Here is an 11,504-nt window from a genome sequence, read left to right as displayed (position 1 = left end):
CCTCTTCTCCCACTCTGCACGCCTCCTTTGCGTCCTACTTCTGAAACAAGGGAAAGGTGTGCTCGCAGAGGCGGCCACCTCCCGCTGAAGAAAGATGGCGCGGAGGGAATGGTGGGTGCCCGTTCTTATCTGGAATCGGGGCCGCTGCCGCAAAGGAGCCGAAAGAAGCGCGTTTGAAGAAAAGGTGCACGCGTTTGTGGAATTGAATTAGAGAGCCATTTCTTCTTCTTCTTCGGTCTTTTTGGGGAAATGGCGCCAAGAAGAAAAGGGAAGCGCCCAAAGAAGTCCAGCCATTTGTCAGTCTGACTGCTCAGCGAGGCTCGCCCCTCGCTCGCTCTTTTCCTTTCGGCCCAACACGCTTCCCTTTTCTTTTTTTTCTTTGGTTGCTTCATGGTCAGGCCTGGACAAATTAGCGCCTGCGCGGCTCTCATGGGGGAAGGCCACGTAAAGAAGAAAAAAACAAAGGCGCGGCGGCAGCGTAGACAGTGTGCATGCTCTCCTATACATTCGCGCCGTGCGTGCGACGCGCATGCGCTCTTGCTTTTTCTCGGAAGGAGGAGACCATTCCCGCGTGTGCGCCAAGAAATGGGAAGAAAAGGCGCAGTAAACTAACTAGCTTCCACGGAATGAACAGAAGATGGGAAGAGAAAGTCGAACGAGTTGAACAGAATAAACGGTAGCAAGGTAAGTCGGTGCTTCGATGCACAAATGTGGTTAAAGAAGAAGGACCTTGGCCATTGAGTAACGAAAACTGAAAGAGGATGAAGAAAACGAATGAGGTTAGTTCACCCTAATCTCCCACCCAGACATAGTGCTCGGTCTCCTAACAAAAACTCCAATAGTAGAGCTGAAGACCTTTAAGGCAGCTGGCTTTTATATATATATTGTGTAGATGGTGCGTTTTTAGTGGTCTCTTGAACGATCGAAATGTTCTTTCATTACCTGAACCACAAAGTTGCCATGACCCAGTGTTGCAGGTTCAACGTTGTCATGAGGCTTTTAAAGACTGCCTTCATGGGCTCAACTATAGCTTCACAATAGTCCATGTTCTTAACATCGCCTAGTTAATAGACTAAATGAGAGTCATGTACTTGCGACAAATAGCTATTTCACATCTGCAGACCACATGAATTCATGCTAGGTAAACGTTGGTAATGCACTGGCCCCTTTCGGGTGGACCAGAACGTTTTGTGTTTTTCGTTCGTGCCTTTGCGAATGAGAACAGATGACATTTGTGCATGTTCGAATGCGCAGGTTGAAATATTCAAATGCCGAAACCAGTACGTGACTTAAACAACGTTTCATAAACATTCCCCTTTGAAAGTTTCTAGAAACATTGTAGATGACCAGATCTACGAATAAAGAGCGAGACCTTAGGACGACTCTGGCAAACTAAACAACGAAAGTTTTTTCAAGTGCAGCCGAAGAAAAGTGAGCGGGCAAGTAGAGCGCGGATTAGAATGAAAGGAAGCTAGAAAGCTAGACCACTAGAAGCAAGAGGAGTACCAGAACAGCGCAACGGTAGGTCTGGAAAACCAAGAAGAAAAATCGAACGCGGGAAGGAGGGAGGAACGGAAGTCTTTAATCACAAGCTCCGCGGCTCCACAACTCATTTGCGTTGGGATCGCGCTCCTTCTGGGCCATGCTGTGTCTTTTATAGGTTGAAACAGAGGCGTACAAAAGCGTGGCTGCCGGATCCCACGCTCAAGACAGTGAAAACGAACAAAATAACAGCAGAAGTAACGCGGCCAGGCAAATGAAGAAGGCAGCGGGGAGGCCCGAGGAAAGGGCGTCGTAGTCAGGACTGGGGAAGAATGGATAAGTGTGGAAGATGTTGGTGGGGAACCAGGGAAGGTCCATTCAACAAAAGGCGCCAGCAACGGGTGAACTAAAGAAAGTAAAGGAAAAGGAGACGGGCGTGGAAGCGGTCATAGCCTGTAGCCAGTTTCATTAAGTGCGTTTACGTGTTTTTCGGGGAAACCTATATGCGCCTCTCTTTCGTTCTCTCCCTACCTTTTGGTATTTTTATGTCGCCTGATCATGTTGATCCTCAGCTTATGCGAATTCTTTTTCTCCTGGACGTGTTTATTTCGCACTCACTTAGGTCACTGTTTAGACTATCCGCCAAAATTCTAATTTTAACTGCTCAAGACTCGTTAGACGAATTGTACACCCTTTCCCTGGAAGCATTATTTGCCTACGTTCCTGTCTCCTAGTCGCCTTCCCAAACTTTCTTCTTCGTCTCCCCGTTTCTTTATTTGTTTTCCCCAATCTTACCCTTCATTGGAGCTCCCGTTCCTCTTTTCTCTCTACAAACTCGGTTATTGTCTGTGCGCTTTTGTAGACTTTTGTGCTGCCTCGAACGAATAGTCGTCTCTCCGCGGGAGACTGAAGGCAGTCAAGCATGAGCTTAAGTTCAGTGCTCTGAGTTCTTCCTTGTTTTCGTCGCCTCTTTCGTTCGAGCTCCCTTTTGTTTTTTTCTCTCATTGCTGTGTGATCTCAGCATTTTTTTAATCCTCTCTTTTTTTCAACCTTGTCTTTCGCTTCCCGGCGGTCACGGAGTTCCGGTTGAGATAAGCATGACACGACCAAGGTTGGGCGTGGCTCCAATGCGAGCGCTCAGCGAAAACAAAGAAAAAAAAACGTAAAAACGATGGCGCAGCCTTGGCAGCAAACAACGCGTCGCTAACACGTACAATACACTCTCGTTTGATTACTGCGCGTTTATTTGTTCGCTTCGCAATTCTCGCTTCACGGCGCACCGACGTTGTCCAACATTTTTGCAGGTATCTCGCCAAGATGACTGGAAACAAACTCTGCGCTTCTGTTGTTTCGATGTTGGCTGCCGGTACGCGGCTGTTATAGACTGCTTGCCGTGTTGCTTCCTTCTGTTATTTCACGGAGAGACGCTTACAAAGTGTTCTTTTATAATTTCATGCGAAATTATATTTTTTTTTTTCTTTTCGCGAAGTTTGTTGCCGCCTTCGAGTAAAAGAGGCGCGGATCTGAGAGGACACTGCTATAGTTCTTCCTCTGCGTTGAGCCGTATGACACCTGCAGAATTCACACATCTTTAATATTTTGAATGTTCGGTTTTCTTCTTCTCAGGCAATTGCTTGCGTAAGTTTTACGTTCGTGATTAGAACGCAAAAGTGTCACAGCATGTTCGTTGAAGATAGTGTTGCTTAAGCCGCGCGATTAATTAACGTTATTAACGAGGTTTCTGTGATCAGCAGCTGCTACTTACTCATTACTCACTGTCATTTACAGTTATCGTTTTATACTCGCTTCGTTAATTCGCGCTGTTGTGCCTTGCTGTATCTTTTGCCTTTAAATAAAACCGCGGCTTACATAGTTATTTTCAAATAATTTAGCCCACGTGGTTACCAGCTTTGCAGCGCTAGCTTAAATGCAACAGCGTAAGCCTATAGAGCATTAAAGCTCTGAATTCATGAGGAAGATTTCTCTCATCTTACGTATATGGAGCTCTGGAAAGGCAAACAGGTCCACAAACATGGCCGCTGTCGTAGTAACTCTCAAAGAGAACGGTACATGCATGCCTCTTTATTCTCCACTATCAAGGTATAAACAAAAAATTGCAAACAACATGCTCTTATCAATAGTGAGCGATGCGCTTTTCGCTTCGTATGAATTCTGGTCCCGCTGAACTCCGAAGTTTTCTACAGCAGCATTCAGAGGCTAAGCACTCTTTTAAGCAATAAAGACCGCTAAAACTATTATGATGGGAAGGTCAGCCGGAAATAGTCAAAAGTCACCCGGGCTGTTTTTAAGTCATGAGTCCCCCCACCCCCCTCTATTTCCCCCCCGACACACTGCTCATTTATCTTCATTGAGGCATACATTATACCTTAAGCATGATTAATAAAAACTTAGGCTAGAAAAGACGAACAGTGGGAGTAACGAAGAAGAGGCTGCACGTGTCCGTCCGAGAAGCAGCAATCAATTGCGAAGATATGAAAATTCACAATTCATTCCTACATCAAGCGGTATATTGCGGAACCGCTGGCTGCTGCGCTTGTCTTTATGTTCCTTCACTATATTTTAGGCGAAGTTCTTGCGCAAAGTACGTAAGGCGGCCTCTGTTCTGAGAATACGAATGCTTTAAGAATTAAACACAGGCGTCTTTACTCTCCCACCTAAAGCGCATTTGAAAGTTCCTTGCAATATGCAGATGAACGCACCCATTTCACAAGATTACCGTCGGCGCAAATCAAAACACCTAAACAGTGTCAACGTAAAAAATTTAAGGCCAGAATTTCAGCACGCTGAAGACAGCGTCTTCTAAGCACGATGTGATGCATAGCAGGATGTGCACAATACTCACACACATAAGGGCTTGTAGCTTGTCGTTCTGTCTACCTGCGCAACAACCGCAGTTTCTGCGCGGCCCCAGTGCGGAGATGCATACCAGTGCCAGTTAGGCCGAGATCCGTAGCTAAATATTCAACTAGGGCCGTTAAAAAACGCCCATACGGCGCCTCCCTGGAGAAGCAATGCAGCGAGTTTTCGCGCAGGCAAATCGAGCTACATAGCGTGCTTACCGTAGGCGATATGGGACGCGACCGCAATCCAAAGCGCGCCGAGAAGCCAGCTTTCCAGGGGCGAACCACACCGTCGGCAGGCAGGCCCTCCGCACCAAGCCGTCATTGTCCGCCGGGCCGCGTCAGGCATCATGACCGCACTGTTTCATCCGAGCGACGGTTTTACTCTGTTAGTCCGGTAGCAGTAGCTTCGACACAGCGATTAGTCGGCTGCATGGCGCTTGCTCCTAGTGATCTTTCGCGATTATTGCACTTTGTTCATTTACGAAATATTAGTGAGTTTTAGTGAAATCTTAAGCACATCAATAAAGGGGTTCAAGAATTCTTGGTTCCTCGATCAATACTCGCATCGATGGGCTTCTTATTGTAAGCAAAGAAGTAATAGTGCCCAGAGCTAGCGTCAAAAACAGCGGAAGACCAATTCAGCAGAAAGATGGCGGTTCTGTCTCTGTATTTTTGAAGATTAAGTTGTCAGTCTTGTACGTCTGCTATTCACAAGAGTCAGGTACTTGTTGCCTTCTTCGAAAAGCGCACGCCAGCAGTTTCACGAAAGAAACCGCAGGAACAGCGGTACACCTTGATTAGGCCAAGCTGCAGATCTTGTTTCGCCCACTTTCTTGTTTTTTGACTCGAAGGCGAACAGTTAAGGAACTTCGCAAACACGTCCCAGGGAGACCTTTACTCCTTTTAGATGCCTTGCTTGTTATTTTAGGGATGCCCCAATCGAACTCAACGTTACGACTTTTGCTCCCCGATATACAAATTAGGTTGTCGGTCAACCACTTGACAGCGCTTCAGGAATGTCACACACAGCACCTTAAGCCAGCTACTTTTTGTACGGCACTGACAAGCGTTTCAAGAGAACTCTGAAGGGGTAGAAGCACGATGAGAGAGGAGCTGTAAGCTTTCAAAATAAAAGTATCAAACTCGAATAAACTGTTCTTATATGCTTGCGAACAACACTACGTTGCAAACTTTGCAGTACAGTTGTTTTTCACAAGACTTCCACTTCACTTCCAAGACTTCCAAGCGCACTTTCAGATGACTTCCAGAAGATTCCGACAAGCTCGAAGGTGTCCGTCCGTTTTCGTCTAGGAGACGCGCTGTCTACAACCACCGCCCAGCACGTGGCTCCAAGTCAACCAACAAGTAGACGCACAATTAACCTCTGAACACTTGTCGTTCGACTTCAGTGATACTGTCGCGGTAGAAGGTCGTCACCCACCATGATCAGAGCACGGATAAACGAGGTTCGAGAAGACAAGCACGTTGGTACGCTTCCACACGGCAGCAGCTTGCCGGTCAGCGCCGTGCCATCTCGTCGGCCGCCGCTGGCATCGGCTGCTGGGAGCGGCGGGCGCCCCCGTCCCGCCACGGGATCTTCGGGAGGCGTGGGCGAGGCAAGAGGCGCACGGGGTGTGGGCGAGAGAGGCGCGCACGCGAGCGGCGCGAAAAAACTCTCCGGGAGAAGAGCTTCGAGCGCCGGCGAGGCTCGCTCCAAACGAGATTCTCGTTTCGGCTTTCCCGGGGCTCGGACATTTATTAGATTGTGGGAGGGGCGAACCGAGGAAGCGATCGGAGCGCCACCGACGACACGCGCCGGGCTCGCCCCTTCTTCCCTCCTTCTTTCCCTAAACACTCTCTCTTTTTTTGTCTCCCCCTCTATATCCCTCCATTCTGCCTCTCCTTCCCTATGAGAACTATCCGTGCTTTTGTTTTTTGTTTTTGTTCCAGGCCGTCGCTCTTTAAATTGTGTTGTGAGCGTTTCTTTCATCTGCATTCGCTTGCTTTAATCTTTATGGTCGTCTGCCCGCCAATGTGTTTTTCTAACCCCGAAGGGTTTCCCCGCGCAAGGCCTTTGGCAAATCGCTGAAATGACATTTTCCCCCCGGGTCGGGAGTTTTCACTCCAAGGGTTCGTTGTCTCTTCGATGCCACGTTGCAGCTGAAGTCGAAGAGAATGCGCCAGCGGTGGCACCCCTGCCCGCATGCGAACGCACAATGTCTCTTGGTGTGGAAAGTAGGTCCAAGAAGCGCTTAAAAGCCCTTCAGTGGGCACTGTATACGCTCTGAACGCAAAACGCCGAGCCAGCTAAAGCGCGGGTTCTTTCAACGAGCGCAGGCTCTGGAACGTGGTGCCACGAGCAGTTGCAAACGTCTAACGCCTTTCTTGAAGAAAATAGGAGGCGTTTGAGGTAAACTCTTGTTACTTCGGTTCCTCGCTTCTGTGTCTTTGGAACATCTTTGCTTGGTGCGGCTTAGTTACGATGCTCGAATTCCGCACGCATTATTGTAGAACACGGTAGAAGATATGCGTTAAGCTCACGTTGGTATAACGTAGAACAGGGACACAAACAAGGACACTGCTGTAAAGTACAATGTATGTCCGCCTGCGGGTAAGCTGTGTACCGGCCATCTTAAACACCTCTAAAAGGAAGGGAAAAGATGCACAAGTATGTTGATTCACAATATTTATAGGCATAATTGAACACGTGTATTTCCAGCTGAGTATTTCGGAAAGGCACTATACTTAATTGGGGCCTGAATAGGAAACGCTGGTACGCTACGAAGATCACGCTACATAGGAATACAGGCGCAATAATCGAAAGCATGATCAATGTCAGTCTTTAACTAATTCCGCTCTGTGATGCAATGCGAGGGAGAAATAACCGATGGTCGCAAAGGGTAACAAATTGGATTGCAATAAAAGGAAAGCGTAGCAAGAGGCGTGAGAAAGTTATATATCCGGACGAGGTTAGGAAGTCTGAGGGGGTCAGACGGATTTCAGCTGGCACAGGACCGGGTTAATTTGAGTCTTATGGTAGAGCCCGTTGTCCTGCAGTGGGCATAGTCATGTTGATGATCATGATAATCGAGACTCCTAGGTAACACGCTAAATTTACTATTAAAGATCCTCATATTGAATCGCTAGAAAGCATGCAGTTTACATGAAAAAAAGAAGACGTTTGCTGGGATTATGAGGCCGTAAAAGCCGGGTTAATTGAAGAGATACGGGAGAGACCTCTTTTCTGTAATGGGAGTAGTTAATCTGCTGCTTGTGTTGATAACGTGTAACACAGGCGAATAAGCGTCGTCCCTCCGCCCGTCCGTCCATTTGTCGTTCCGCCCTGTGCTCGCGGCAAACATGCACTGTATAAATTTACTGTATAACATATCACGTTGTCTTTTCAGTCAAGAACGGCATCACGCTATCTGGGGTCCATGTTGGAATTTTTTACACTTCGGAGCGCCAACTGTTTAGGAACAAATAGCAGGATTAGCAGCCCTCAGACTGTCCATAGAGAACACGAACTAGCAATATAGAGGTCACTTTTAAAGAACGCCAAGATTATATGTGTACATGTCGGCAAGACATGGAATTGCGTAGAACATACTCGCTGCACTGCAGTAGCAAATTTGAGTTTTGGGGAACACATGCAGAAAAAAAAAAGAAAAGAGGTGAGGGACCGCCAACAAAACAGAAGCGTAGTCGACGACGAGAATGGATTTCGAGGAGCCGTCGACTAAGACTAGGAAAGCGCTAATATTTAGGGATGCAATAGGTGCTAATAAGGTATATTACACACTAAGATTTAAGTTTTAGATAATCAATGGTCCGACAAAAGTTCGTCTGGTCAGGCAGTTAATGAAGTGAATCACGCTCACAACTCATTTCACATTCGAAAACCTCATAATTTGTTTTTACTTTTATTCTTTTGATCCATTCTCTACTGTCGCAGAAAGTGCGACGCCAACAACTCTGACGTAAGTGCTTCAACTAATACATTATTAGAGCTAAAGCATTAATCCAGTGCCAACTACCCTGAGCAACATTTTGCTTTGCTCGTAGAGCAGCTGTGATTGGCGAACCTTTTTTGTTTGTTCTTACCTCCGTCCTAGTCTGTAGCGCTGTTTATTCATCATGTCACCGTACCAACTCGCCCAGATGTCTCTTCTATTACAGTAGATTGGTGAACAGCTGCATAGCAGCGCGTTATTATGCATAGCAAAAAAAAAATGCCTGACAGTTGCACATCGGCGTGTTTCCGAGATAACTGCAAGTCCGCAGCATGGCGTTGCAGTAGCGATGCCAATCAGTAATGACAGGTATTTAATTATTGACAAGTGTGTGTGCCTCACTTCAGGTAACTACAGAAAGCAAGGTGAGAGAAGAGCAAGACTTGTGCAACTCCGCTTTCACACGACATTAGAAATGTGGACCTCCCCATTTATTTCCCATCCGTCGCAGTTACGCAGCAATACCTGGTTAAACGCGTTGTAGAATCTCATTATAAATTAAATACCCGCCCCTTGGGAACCATGAAGCGACAACATCTGAAGCAACGACATGAGCGCTTTCTGAGGCGAAAGTCATCTCGATTTAAGCTGTTCGTGGGATGGTTGCAGTTAAATAACTGAAAGAAAACCGAAAACACGTTACCGAGTCGTGTAGCATTCTTACAGCCACGTGTCCGTGAAATTATTTTTTTATTGGGGAAGAATGGGACTTATTCGGGTACTTAAGTATACCACGATTATCGAATTTAAAAACTAGTAAAGACAAGGTGATTTTTACCACAAGCCAATTACTGTGATGTAGGTTTTGTTTTTGGATCTGTTAACGTAAATTCAAATGCACTGTCTACAAATCGATTCATTGAGAATACTTTAACTCATTGTGCACTGTAATTACAGCTTTTAGAAAAGTCGAAACAGCAGCACGGCCATTAAGCACTGTAGCAATTCATTTTTGTGTTAGTGCAGTCGCACAAACAACCAACTTTCTAAGAAATACTATAGAGGTAAAGGTAGAATTATTTTAATATCGTGTGTAACACATCGCCCTGTTCGTTTAACAACGCAAGAACTTCTTTGTCCTTTCTGAGTAGTCTTCATGCAAATAGGCTGTTGGGCTCACGTTGCATGCTCGCCTCTCATAGCCTTCCCTATTATAGTGAGGCTATAGACGCGACGCGCTGCGAGTTATACGAGCTTCAATGTATATTTGATCCGCCTTTCATTAAACATGACTGCGTTCGTGAGAAATACGCTTTTGTATTCTCGTTTATAATGCCAAAAGATCCAGTAATAACAAAAATCTGCCTGTTTTCAATACCTACATTCACACATTCGAGTGCTGGCAGTTAGGAATAATGTGAAAAGTTATTTTATCTACATGTGTTTTTGTATATGTAAATTTTAGCAGCAACTAGAAGATAACCATAGTTGCAGTAAGAAGCAAAAATATCAGAAAACTGGATTACAGTGCGTGAGGCAAACCTAATGAGAATTATAAGCTAAAATATTAGAGACTATCAGAAGCAAACATCAGAAAATATTAAAACTGCTCGAGCGTTTTTTGTTTTTTTGTTTTTTTTTTGTTTTTTGTTTTTTTTTTTTACAGCTTCCCGCATGTGGACGTTAAGATAGTCACTTGAGCAAATTTTCTCTCTTCACCCTCGCTGCACACAGCGCTTAAATCGAGATAGTTTGCAAGCCTATACGGCTTTATTTTACTACGTTATTGTAACGTACCAGAGCGGTGAAAATACAAAGGGCAGCGGAAAAAAACAGAACTGATGGGAGAGAATGCTAGACCTACAATTTTGAGGTCTAGCTTTCTGTTCTGTTCGGTCGGTCCACCCTTTTAAGTCCAATCACTTATAGTTCGTCAGTGACGAAACCTGCAAAACTTCCAGCACACTCTGTTTATCAGAATAAAGAAGGCCATATGGTCAGCATAAGCCAAACTCAACACAATTTTGCATTGGAATATCAAGAAGCTTCTAATCGCTTTGTGTCTGATGATACCAAGGCATAGGGAGCTCAAGACAATACGGCGAATAAGAAAGGCGACATGGGGAAACCGTATGGAATTGACGCTTTACGTGGAATTGGTTTGAAAAAAACTTTGATTAACGATTAGTCTTGTAGTAGAAGATTTATAAGTGTTCTCTGCATTTAATTTATTTCATTCATTAGTGACCTCAAAGCCACTGGCATTACAGTGTAGAGTGAGCAAAAAAAAAAAAAAAGAATCTCAGCAGACGAAGAAAATGTAAAATGTTAGGCTCCTAACTACACAATGTTAGCTGAGGCACTTTTAAAGCTTTGGTGATGTTCAATGGCGGCTACGAGCCCGGAAAAGCGGCTCCAATCTTGAGATGTTTTCGCTTATTTGTTTCTATTGTGTTCGCGACTTGCAGTGTGTATTGTTTCATACTCTTTGCTACTTGACTGTTTTTGTAAATTTGGTGTAATATAGCCGTCATCTTTCTATTTGCTGACTTGTATGGGGTCGGGACGTCGTCAAGCTCTCCGAGCTTTTAGTCCCGTACTCCTCGTTTTCAAAAGAAATAAAGACATGATTGATTGATTGATTGATTGATTGATTGATTGATTGATTGATTGATTGATTGATTGATTGATTGATCGATTGATTGATTGATTGATTGATTGATGTGCGTGGAATCAAAACTTGGGAAAACGTAATCAGTACGTAATCAGTAAATGTCGATACAACCTGAATGATAGGACGGATTAGAAATGAGTTGACACGCAGGTGAGTGCTACGGAAGAATATTTTGTGAAATAGGCAGAGACGAGACTAGCGATGGAGAGAAACAAATGACGTTAGACCTAAGGTTTGTTTCATGGTGGAAATTCTGGCAGTCTGACTGTAGTTCTGCAAAATGAATCCAGTGGGATTATTTTGAACATGTTCTAGGGAGTTAGCTTGGCAGAGCTCGGGTTCCATAAAGTGGAGACGTATTCAAGTTAAGTGTGGACTGAAGTTCTTTAGAGAAGCAATTTAAGTGATACAGCGGCGGAAGAAATAGGACATTTCAAGTGTACGAGCAATCGATTAGTGTTGTTAATTAGTAAGTGTTTATTGTGAAGGGACCAAGTAAAGTGTTACGTTATATGTACTCCCAGGCAGCGG

This window comes from Amblyomma maculatum, chromosome 2 (genome assembly GCF_055883805.1).
Source record: "Amblyomma maculatum isolate TAMU_Amacu chromosome 2, ASM5588380v1, whole genome shotgun sequence".
Classification (NCBI taxonomy): Eukaryota; Metazoa; Arthropoda; class Arachnida; order Ixodida; family Ixodidae; genus Amblyomma; species Amblyomma maculatum.
This window is presented reverse-complemented; position numbering follows the sequence as displayed.